This window comes from Dermacentor andersoni, chromosome 1 (genome assembly GCF_023375885.2).
Source record: "Dermacentor andersoni chromosome 1, qqDerAnde1_hic_scaffold, whole genome shotgun sequence".
In the NCBI taxonomy this organism is placed as follows: Eukaryota; Metazoa; Arthropoda; class Arachnida; order Ixodida; family Ixodidae; genus Dermacentor; species Dermacentor andersoni.
In genome coordinates, this window is record NC_092814.1 from 393,604,998 (window position 1) to 393,615,308 (window position 10,311).

Genomic DNA, 10,311 nt, shown 5'->3' on the forward strand with positions numbered 1-10,311 from the left:
AAGGAACAAAATTAGGTATTGTACATATATTAATAAAACTACATGCAGAGAAAATCTGACTCAAACGGCAAATATTTTCGCCTAATTATACCAACAATGGTGGTTACAACTAGCCAACATTTATTTTTTCTTGCGCTATTTACAGTAGGATGCAACAGGGACAAACCGGACACTGAATATGAAGCGGACACGAAGTGACACACGGGAGCGCGAACTACCAACTGGTTTATCGTCAGATCATACCACATTATCTTAAAACACACAACGAAGTATTGCGACTGCGTGAACTATGATTACAGCAGCTACACTCAGATCGCGTTCTCACGTTTCTGGTTATGATTCTATAAGTGCATTCTGTGTGTGTACGCATTCTTTGCGCAAGTGATTTCGGCTTTTGTTAGCATGATTAAAGGGTGCTCACGCAGTTGTCTTTTTCTTCTATTTCTAAAGCCTCTAGGATTTCCCTGGTTATATTATCTTTTTCTTTAACGACGACTGTCATCTTGTCCTGTTGTGTCCTACTGTACGTAGCACAAGAAAAAATGAATGCACACCAAGTAGCCCAATTCATAGCTCTTTTAGAGAACTAGCCAAATTGACAAAAAATGTTAACTTGATTGGTTTAAACATACTTTTAGCCTATAGATCCTAGAGCTTAGAAGTACTTATGCTAGTATCACTTGTAGCCTAATTTAAAGCACAGGCATCAGGCCCCTGATAGAGACACAATGTTCAGCCAAATACAGGAGGCTTAGCCACTTTACTATCAATGCCGAGTACCTCTCTGCACAAAAATGTTAGTTTCACCGTACCTTGGCTAGAAGGAACTGGATCTCGTGAGGTAGAAGCATACCGAGTGACAGGAGATGGGCAAAAGCTCCCTGCAATTAAGGAAAGGCAGTGACCACAGCAACATGAAATTATTGTATAACAATAATGAATTTCAACAAGAAAGAAATGCAGCGCATGTTTTGAAAATACAAGAACCACTGCAATAAGCAAATGACAGCTCATTTACATAGGGCAGGAAATGCTTCTACCGCTAGAAATAAAAGCTTTCATCCGCTTATATTTTTAGGCAACGAGTTTTAAGCAAGCAATCTCAAAACAGGCCTTAATCACTTTTGTTATAAAAAAAACCAACTCATTTGTAAAATAAGTTTTTGAGATATGTCACTTAGCTAGTTCAATAGTACTACAGAGGCGAAATGTGGTAATTTGGCATAGCAGCTCCTGCGCCCTCGCAGCCTAATCCTTAGAAAGTCTCCACTTGCATTTGTCTTCATTCCTATAGGCTGGTTTTAAGTGTTGTTAGTCCCCTGATATGCGAAGAGAAACAAATACTCAACAATTCTGAATAGTGAGTTTCGAATCAAACAGCAGATGCTATTCGAATTGCATTATAAATACTGAATATTTGCACACCCCTCGTAACCTGACAGTAGAGCCCAAGTGTTTGCAGCTGTGCAAACCGGAGGAAACCACAAATTTTAGTTTAAACTATGTGAGTGTTGATGGTTCCAAGCAGCCAAACAGAGGTGAAAGACACATTGTATCAGTTGAACAAATTTAGAATGCAGAGACAGTCATTCATGTTCGTAGTACCTGTGTCAGAGCCCTGGGTGTTTGACATGGCGTCGGCATACGATGCTGAGCAGGTCTTGGGCCCAGTGACATGATGTCGGGAGATGAACACGTACTCTCTGGAATTGGTAAATATAGTTGGTCGCAAGAACATAAAAAATTCTGCGTATGATGACAGCTGCACACTAGACGACATTCTTTATTTTGAAAACCTGGAATGTTTGGAAAAAATGTAATGTTGCAAAATTTTTCAATAGATGTAAGTTGCTCAGAATTACAAGGTCAGCTGTGCAATTTAACTTAGTTCAATAAGATTGAAGGTTCCTCCCCTCATCACACGTTTGCTCAGTTTCTGCTGGCCAGTGCATTTCAGTGCAACGGCTGTGCTGGCAATTAGACAATACTACCGATGTTTCTCGTACACACTGCTGCAGGAACTACAAACATGCAGTCACGGTAGTGAAAAAGTAGAGACCAATAACATATGAATACAGATGATAAAGGTTTTGATTCGTTAAATTTTGGCCAAGTATCAGTCCTGAATAAAATGAATCTATGCCTTAAGAAGGCTCCTTTTCTCTCTACGAGAATTAAATTTGCTTCTTTAATCTACATTGGTCACCATTACTAAAAGCAATATATTCAAAAAATTACTGTTAGTAAACCTGCTTTAAGTAACACTGGGTGAAAAAATGTCAGAACCTTGCCCTTGCATGCACTTTTTAATAATTGCATACTGCTGTACCTGACTGCAATGCAATTGAAGAGGAGGTAGACAGCTCAAATAGTCCTCTGGTCACTGGCGGTGTGCTAGGTGAACTCTCGATTGGGCATGTCAGTACCACAGCACTTGAGCACGGGGCGATTGATTGTGGTTTCGGTGCAGGTGGCAACATGGAAGCTGTTAATAAAGCTGACTCAACATAAACAATGTCAACAAATGCCTGAACAAAAATATAAAGACGCTACGTATTCGATGGATATGTTATAGATACTGTAATTGTGATTATAAAACAACAGCAGTCCCATTCAAAAGAAATGTAATGGGCTGCAATATTTCAAAAGACAAGTTGATATTTTATCAAAAAGTAAATAGAAAAACATTACCTTTATGGTGACATGATGGCTGTGTTCCCCCGTCCATTAGCTCATCAACATCATCCGTGTCCGAGGAGTCGTAAATTATTCTACGCTTTCTCAGCTTTTTTGTTCTCCGTTGTTCATCTGGGTCAAACTGCCTCAAATCAGATGTGTCCAGTGACTCATTCAGCTTTTCAATGGCTGCCTTCAAGGTATCTTAAGAAAGAACACATACTGCAATGACATATTTTCAAGTGAAGTTTTAGGGTACGTGAACTCCATTCAACAAACCTCGATGGCCAATAATCTTCACTTCATCAAGTGTCTATTATGTGTCGATAACCTTCCGTGAGGTCATGGCTTTTTCCTCTGAAAAAAAAAACAGATGCCAGTATTAAAATGTGAAGTCGTGACGCACCAAAAGCAACAATCAAAAGGGTTACATTGACTGGCTTTAAGCTCACATAAATGGATGGATATAAATAAATGATTGAAGGTATTAAAATGTGTCTCTTTGTGCCACTGGCAGTGTGACGTGGGCAAATACTTATTTTATTTTTAATCCCTTGCCTAATTTTAAAAACTGTTTCTGGACATCCATTCAATTGTTTTGGCCACATCTAAAGTCAGCTTCTTCCTATAAAATCAGATTTAAATGTTTTTATTGGTCTATCCGCTATTAAGGTGTGCTTTCTTTCAAAGAAAGTTTTCCACAGAAATGCTCCACAGAGAAAGCACTGTTACAAGCATGTGCCAAAGTATTATTTAATACATATGAATGAGCTCCCCTTTGATGTGCCCTCTTTATATATACTGTGCTAATTCACAACAAAAATCTGACTTAACTATTTACTTCTAGACATTTGTGATATCTTGTCGATAATGCATACATGCAATCTGCAACCACAGTAGGACGACACGGCAGATTTGCCGCGTGCCTCTCGTTCCCTCTCAAATCAGTGAGTCACCAAAGTGGCAACGAGTTGATGTTTCAATCAATTACATTATCTTTTAAAGTTGGATCCCCTTAAGAGGAAGCTTAGCTCGGGCCCAACTATAGTGTCGCCTATTCAAATACATGTAAAACACAGAAATGCTTTTCTGAGGTTACCCCTAGATCGATTTTAATGACGCTTGTTGCACATGAGATAGAAAGTTAAATTCTAGTGACTGTTGCAAGTGGAATTTTGATTTAGCGGGAGAGTTTTTTTAAGAAATTTTCAAAATTTAGGTTTGGAAAAATAGAAGCACGAAGTTTAGAAATTCGTAGCTCTGTACCACGAACAGATATCGCGCAGTTCTGTATAAACTGCATCCATTAGATCGTCTGAAGCGGACAAAGTTGATATGTCAATTTATATCCGAAGTGAATTTGATACATTGTTTTCAAGGGTTTTTCAAAGTCCACTGACATATTAGTCGTTTCTTTAAAGCCATGTGTAATATACCAATCTTGCTCGCTTTAGATGTACTATTAGGTGCAATTTACAGAACTGTGATATCATTTTTCATTGCTGAGTGACAGAGTTGTAAACATGACAGTGTAATGGGCAGAATTTACGATTTTTAGACATCTTTATTAACAAATTGACGACATAAACAAAAAACAAATTCGCAACCAACAGTTGCTGGATTTTAACGTTCTCTTTTAAATGCGGCAAACCTCATGAAATTTGGAACACTAGTTGCTGAGAAAGACTATTTCTCATTTCCCGTGTATCTTGAAAGGAGCCGCCCAGCTAAAGCTTCCTCTTAATTGTCAAACCTAGAATGCCCAGAAATCTGCCTTTTCCGTGATTGTAAGGCGCTTACGCGAAGCCCTTTGCACGCGATGGCGTACGTCGAACGTAGAACAGGACAAAAAGAACCGAACGCGCACGAAATGGTGGAAACAAAACACACGTGGTTAAATTGGCAAGGCATGTACGTACATATATATTCACCATGATTTCGTAGCATTCGAGTGCACCACCCGTTTTTATCTCATATATGTCGCACACCCTTGCAATTTAATATTAATATAGCGCGGGCGGCGACAGCACGGCGCGTCAACTGCCTTATAGAAATGCGGGGCACTCCTGAAGCGACAGCGCAGCAGAGTATGTACACGGTTGTCCACTTCTAATTTGAACACCGCTCCGGGCGGCCGGCGAGGCCGGCGCTCCGCGGAGCGCCGCTCGTGGGCGCCGGGGTAACTAACGCGCCGGCGCACTGGCAGCCACAAGCGTGGCCGCAGCCGCGTCGTCTGCTACAGCGCGCCTGCACTAGTGTGTGCTGGCGGCTGAGGCCACGCCTGTGGCTGCCAGTGCGCCGGCGCGTTAGTTACCCCCGGTGCCCACGAGCGGCGCTCCGCGGAGCGCCGGCCTCGCCGGCCGCCAGGAGCCGTGTTCAAATTGGAAGTGGACGCAAGGTAAATATACCTGGTAGCGAAGCTTCCATAGGAGCACATACGTTCAAAACATGGCGGTCCATCGGCGGATGGATGGATGGATGTTATGAGCGTCCCCTTTGGAACGGGGCGGTGGGTTGCGCCACCAAGCTCTTGCTACTATGCTGCCTAATATGCTACCTAGGTTAACCAATGAAAAAAGAAAAAAAAACACTATGAACTACCGCGTCCAAACTTTCTGATCCCCAATTGCGAATTTTGCTTTTGTACGTCTCCGTCTTTTGTCGTTTCCCTACTTTTCTTCCACCAATCCTCCAATCGCCTCTTACTAATGTCTATTGCGGACCTGTTTGCTTTACCACTGCTCCCGCTGAACCCAAGGGCTTCAAGGAGGCCAGTGGTGCCTAAATCGACCGCTGGGTAGACGTCTTCACATTCTAATAAAATATGCTCCGTCGTTTCCCTAGCTTTACCGCAGCAAGCACATGCTTCTTCTTCCTTCTTATATCTCGCTTTATAGGTGCGTGTTCTAAGGCATCCCGATCTCGCTTCGAAAAGTAATGAGCTTCCCTTTGAGTTATCATAAATGGTTTCTTTCCTGATTTCGTTTTTTCCTCTTAAGTAGTTACTCATGGCAGGTTTCTTTTCCATTGCCGCCACCCATGAGATTAATTCAGCCTCTCTGACTTTCCGCTTGACCTTCCTTGTTGCTGTGTTGCCCACCCCACAGGCCGCATACTTACTGGTAAGCTTCCTAGTTCTTTTCCTCCACTGTGAATCAATGTTTTGCCTGGTTCATGGGGCTTAGCGCCATCTGTATGTGGTGGGAACACTTCCGGCGGAAAAAAAAAATAATGTGACGCCATGTCCGTTAAAAGCAGAAGTGTCGTCATTTTGTTTTCGAAGGCGCGAAATTTGTTTTGTTGGCCTGCTTTTGGAGCTATATATTCAAATGCCCCGCCATTCGACTTGATGTGCGTTTCGAGCTTTCAGCGCGGAAAGTGACGCAGGAAAAGGCTAACCGTACGGTTGTCGAAATCGCACCCCTGCACAGAACATACTTTGTTTGGAGGCCGACGAAAGCTTTAGGTGTAGAGTGCTGATCCTATCGTCGGACGCCAAGCTCGTCGGCCGGCGCAGTCGCACGAAAACAACTACACAATTATCTGGCGGTCGTAACTCACTACTTTGACTGAACAGATTAAGAAGCGATGAAGCTACCCGCGTCACCAAATTCAGACAAATTGCGACAAGCAAGAAAGCACAAACTGTGAGGGGGCGTATTTCAACAGGTGAACTTTACGAGTGCGCCTTTCTGCCCATTTCAAGACGTGCATTGCATTGCGAGTGATAGTGGCGTCAACGCCCCCTGTAACGATGGGCGCCGAAACTTGTATTGTCTTAACTCGTCACGAATATATAAAGTTGACCAGGAATTGTATTTTCGTTGAATGAATCTAACCGTGTCTCGCTTGAATGAAAAAAACGCTTTTTTCTTTCCCAATGTTTGTTCCCTCGAAACATAGTCGCGCTTTAATCGCTGCTCCCATAACCCCCCTTGCTGATGTCGGTGACAATCTGTACTGAACCGCTTTTCGCCCGAAGCTTCGCGACCTATTTGGATCGACCTTGGTGGACGACCGTGTACAGTACCTTCTATTTGCCTCGCACGCCACGCATGCATCTGTCGCCGATCCCGCGCTGCTAGGAGGGCGCTGACACCACGCGTTACGTAGTCACTGGACGGCGTGGCGCGAACGACGATTTCACGTCGCATTTTTGTTTTCCTCCAAAACGGCGTAGCGCGAGCGCTTCTAAAAAGGCTAATTAAATCGGTGCTCGAACCTTGTACCAAAAAGCGCTGCGCACATGTCCGTTTTTAGGTGGCACGTACCGCAGCCAGATCTGATTGCGTCGCCGCAAATGCACAGCGATATTAAACCGTGAGAAAACTCCAAGTTCTATAACGCAAATCTAGCGCTATATACAACCGATTCTCGCAACGGAAGTATATACGAGCAATGAAAACGAGCAGAGACGTACAGGCGCTGTGCTCACTTTCCCGCCTTTTTTGCTGAACGGTACCCCTGTTTCCGTAAATTATCAAATCGCATTTCAATGAACGAACAAGGGCAATGCGAAACACTGCTCAAATCTCACTCACCTTCTATGTGGCTCAGTCGGGGGCGATTAGCAGGGTGATCTCCGGGGCGAACAAGCACGAGAAATCCACAGCGGTAGAAGGACGAGCGCACGAACGAGGGAAACAAAACGCACGCCGCCGCACGTCCGGATGCGCCAACGAAGTAGCACAGCGCAAGAGCACATACATACAAATACGCACATACGAATACACGCTTAACTCAATATGAACTGGACATTTATTGACGACTTGTGTAAAATAGTGTTATAGCTTAACGATCGCTGCAGTTTTTGGTTGTGTCAAATTTTTCTGATTGCCTCCTTTGATGAACTATTTTTTTTTAACGCAGTATGGCAGTGCACCGGCCGGCGCGTACGTAGCGCGGGAGAAAGATTGAAATTCAATCTTCGCAAATGTAGCGCTGTACGTGTGCGCGCGCACGTACAGTTTTGGTCGTTTGGATTAAAAAAATGAAGCATTCCGTATAGCAACCGGCACGAACTAAATTAATGACCGGAAACGTACAGAACTGTGGCTATTTGGGCTTGTTAGTACAACTGCATGACAAATCGAAGCGCAAAACGTGCAGCCAGTCTGTCACTTTATTTTTCTTCTCTCCTTTTTTACATTTCTAGGTGTTTTTGCGCAACAAATTCTCATGGAAACTACAGCAGCGCAGACTGTGCTTGGTGGCCAAACATATTCCAGGACATTGGCCAGCACCCATGTCTATGTTACAGAAAAGTGCTTGGCCTCCATGGTAATATATGCGCAACATATCGCAGATATCGGCCAAGCCTGTTTCCTTGAATTCTTTGGTATGGGCAAACAACTAAGGGAAATGCATTCGATAAAAAAAGCACATTCGCCGCTTTTTCCGCCATCTTGCCCATATTTAAAATGGAGGCCATGCCCTTTCCAATCACACAGCCAGGGCACTGGCCAGTTACAATGGAAGCCGATGGGAATCCAGGATGTGTCCAATCATCGGCCATCGGCCTCTGCTGGTAGGGAAGCTGCAGCTTAGCATGCAAGGTGTCGAATTATGCATATTTCAGAGGAGCTTGACATAAAAAGCCATTATTATTTATGCCCCACATAAAGCTCCAAGAGGCTCTAAAACTTTGAGATAACTTGCGTAAATCCCACGCACTGTGGAAATGGATGTTATGTTAATTATTTTACAGGTAGTTGGCTTTGCCAAGGTGAAGTGTTGCTATCGGTCGTTCTGAAATGAAAACTCGCGTGAAACTTGCTTTTGAATCTCAAATGGAGGCGACCAACAATGGGTGGGTGTGCTGCTGCTGAGACACCCGGATCTTTTCATGTGAGCCATCTGGTTCCAACGCAGGTAGCGTGAGAGTTGCATGACAAAGCTGGAATGACGACAATGCAACGAACACGATGGCATCACAAACATACATCTAGTGGCACAAGCTAATATAAAACTTGGGCTATGGGTTGGCCTAAAAATATGTAAGAGTAACAACCTCCATTACCATTATTGAAATCTTTCAATACAAACTATAACATAAAATGTACTGCTTTGTTGCACTTATAAAACTACATCAAAAAATCATATACTAACATAAGCAAATACACAATAAAAAGTCCATTACAGCAAAATCAATATTGTATTACTTATGCGACTTTATTTTATTGGTGAGGCCATCAAAGCAGAAATTCCAGGTGATAACACTTTGCCAAAGCTCAAGCAAATGTCTCGTTTAGTCCACTTCCTTTTTGGTGGAGTTCAATTTACTGGTGATTATTGCTTGTACATGTTGACATAGCTCCTGCCAGTCATGGCAAAAGCTGATTTTATTATGATTATGGCATGCAGTTTCTCAGCTCCAAGCCCTGCTGCTCTTTTTTTAAGCATAGCTTCCTTCAGTTGCAGCAATAGAAAATTGGAGGACGCTTAAACTTCGCCTTCAAGAGTGGAACGCGATGGCGTTATCGCACCTCGTTCGCACCACCCACTCATTCACCAATCACGCGGTGAGCGCCGAGCAACGCAGCGTTCGGCGCGGCAACGAAACGTGCGCCTGAGCAAGGGGAACGAACCAAAGAACTCGGCGTCTCGGAGGGAGAAACGATCTAAGCGAGCCAAACGTCGTGATCCGCACGGACAGCCGGGCCGCGACGCGCCATGAATGCGGACGCGACCATGGGGCTGACGCCTCGATGGGATCGTCCTCTATCTCGCTTGGGAGCACGACGCAGACGCATGGCTCCTCGCCAGCAGCCCGGTACATATCGCAGGGGACACTTTCCCACCAGACGCGCTACGGCGCAGTGACACGTCAGAGGCGTCCTGCATCGAACTTTGCACCTAGGAATCGCGCTGTGAGCGGGAAGAGGAGCCGCGTCGCGCGGGCGAGTGACGCGCCACCTGTCGGGGCAGCGCCGTACATTGCGAGGAGGGGGTCTTCTGTGTTTGGCGCAAAATGGCTCTGCGCGTGCGCAGAGCGCAGAAGAAATGTAGCGGAAACGTACTTCGCTACTCGTGTAACTGCGACTTCTGTAATGTACATGCTCATAATTACCGATATACTCCGCAGCATAACTGTCTACGGCACGTTTTTAAGGCAACACCGCATTCACTAGAGGCGCTTTTGTCCTAGTTCAAAGCTTCGAACTCGTGGCTGAGTGGTAGCGTCTCCGTGTCACACTCCTGAGACCCTGGTTCGATTCCCACCCAACCCATCTTGCAAGTAGTTTTTATTTATGAAGTGCCTTCTGGGATTTATCGCTCACGGCCAACGCCGACGACATCGGCTTTTCTACGTCACGAGCTCCTTAACGCTATCGTGTAAATATAAAATTAATATGTGCTGCGCCAATGTGCAGACATTTCTGTACTCTTGCATGTCATCCTATCTTTCTGCTTCTCCCATTTCTGCCCAGAATGATGCAGTTGATTCCATTTCCAAGGTTGCTTTTGCATTGCTTGTAATTAAGCTTAGAAGGCAGCATTCTCCACTCTCTTTCTGTCCTTCCTGGATTAAGCAACAAGCGAGAATACTGCTTCAGGTGGCGCAGTGGTTGCTTTATTTTTTCCTCCAATCTAATAGCAGTTGCTACGAACTTAGCAAGAACCTAGTCCAGATGC

The 10,311-nt window shown here is 44.4% G+C and overlaps 1 long non-coding RNA gene across 1 annotated transcript; it reads right to left on the reverse strand.

Moving 5' to 3' along the window:
- Window positions 1-1,615: 1,615 nt before the first annotated feature.
- On the reverse strand, window positions 1,616-3,243 carry LOC129381792 (uncharacterized). Its single transcript, XR_008609920.2, has 3 exons — window positions 2,692-3,243; window positions 2,330-2,485; window positions 1,616-1,703 (listed from the first exon to the last, which is right to left on the reverse strand). It is a non-coding gene; the product is annotated as an uncharacterized lncRNA (long non-coding RNA).
- Between the last annotated feature and the right edge of the window lie 7,068 nt (window positions 3,244-10,311).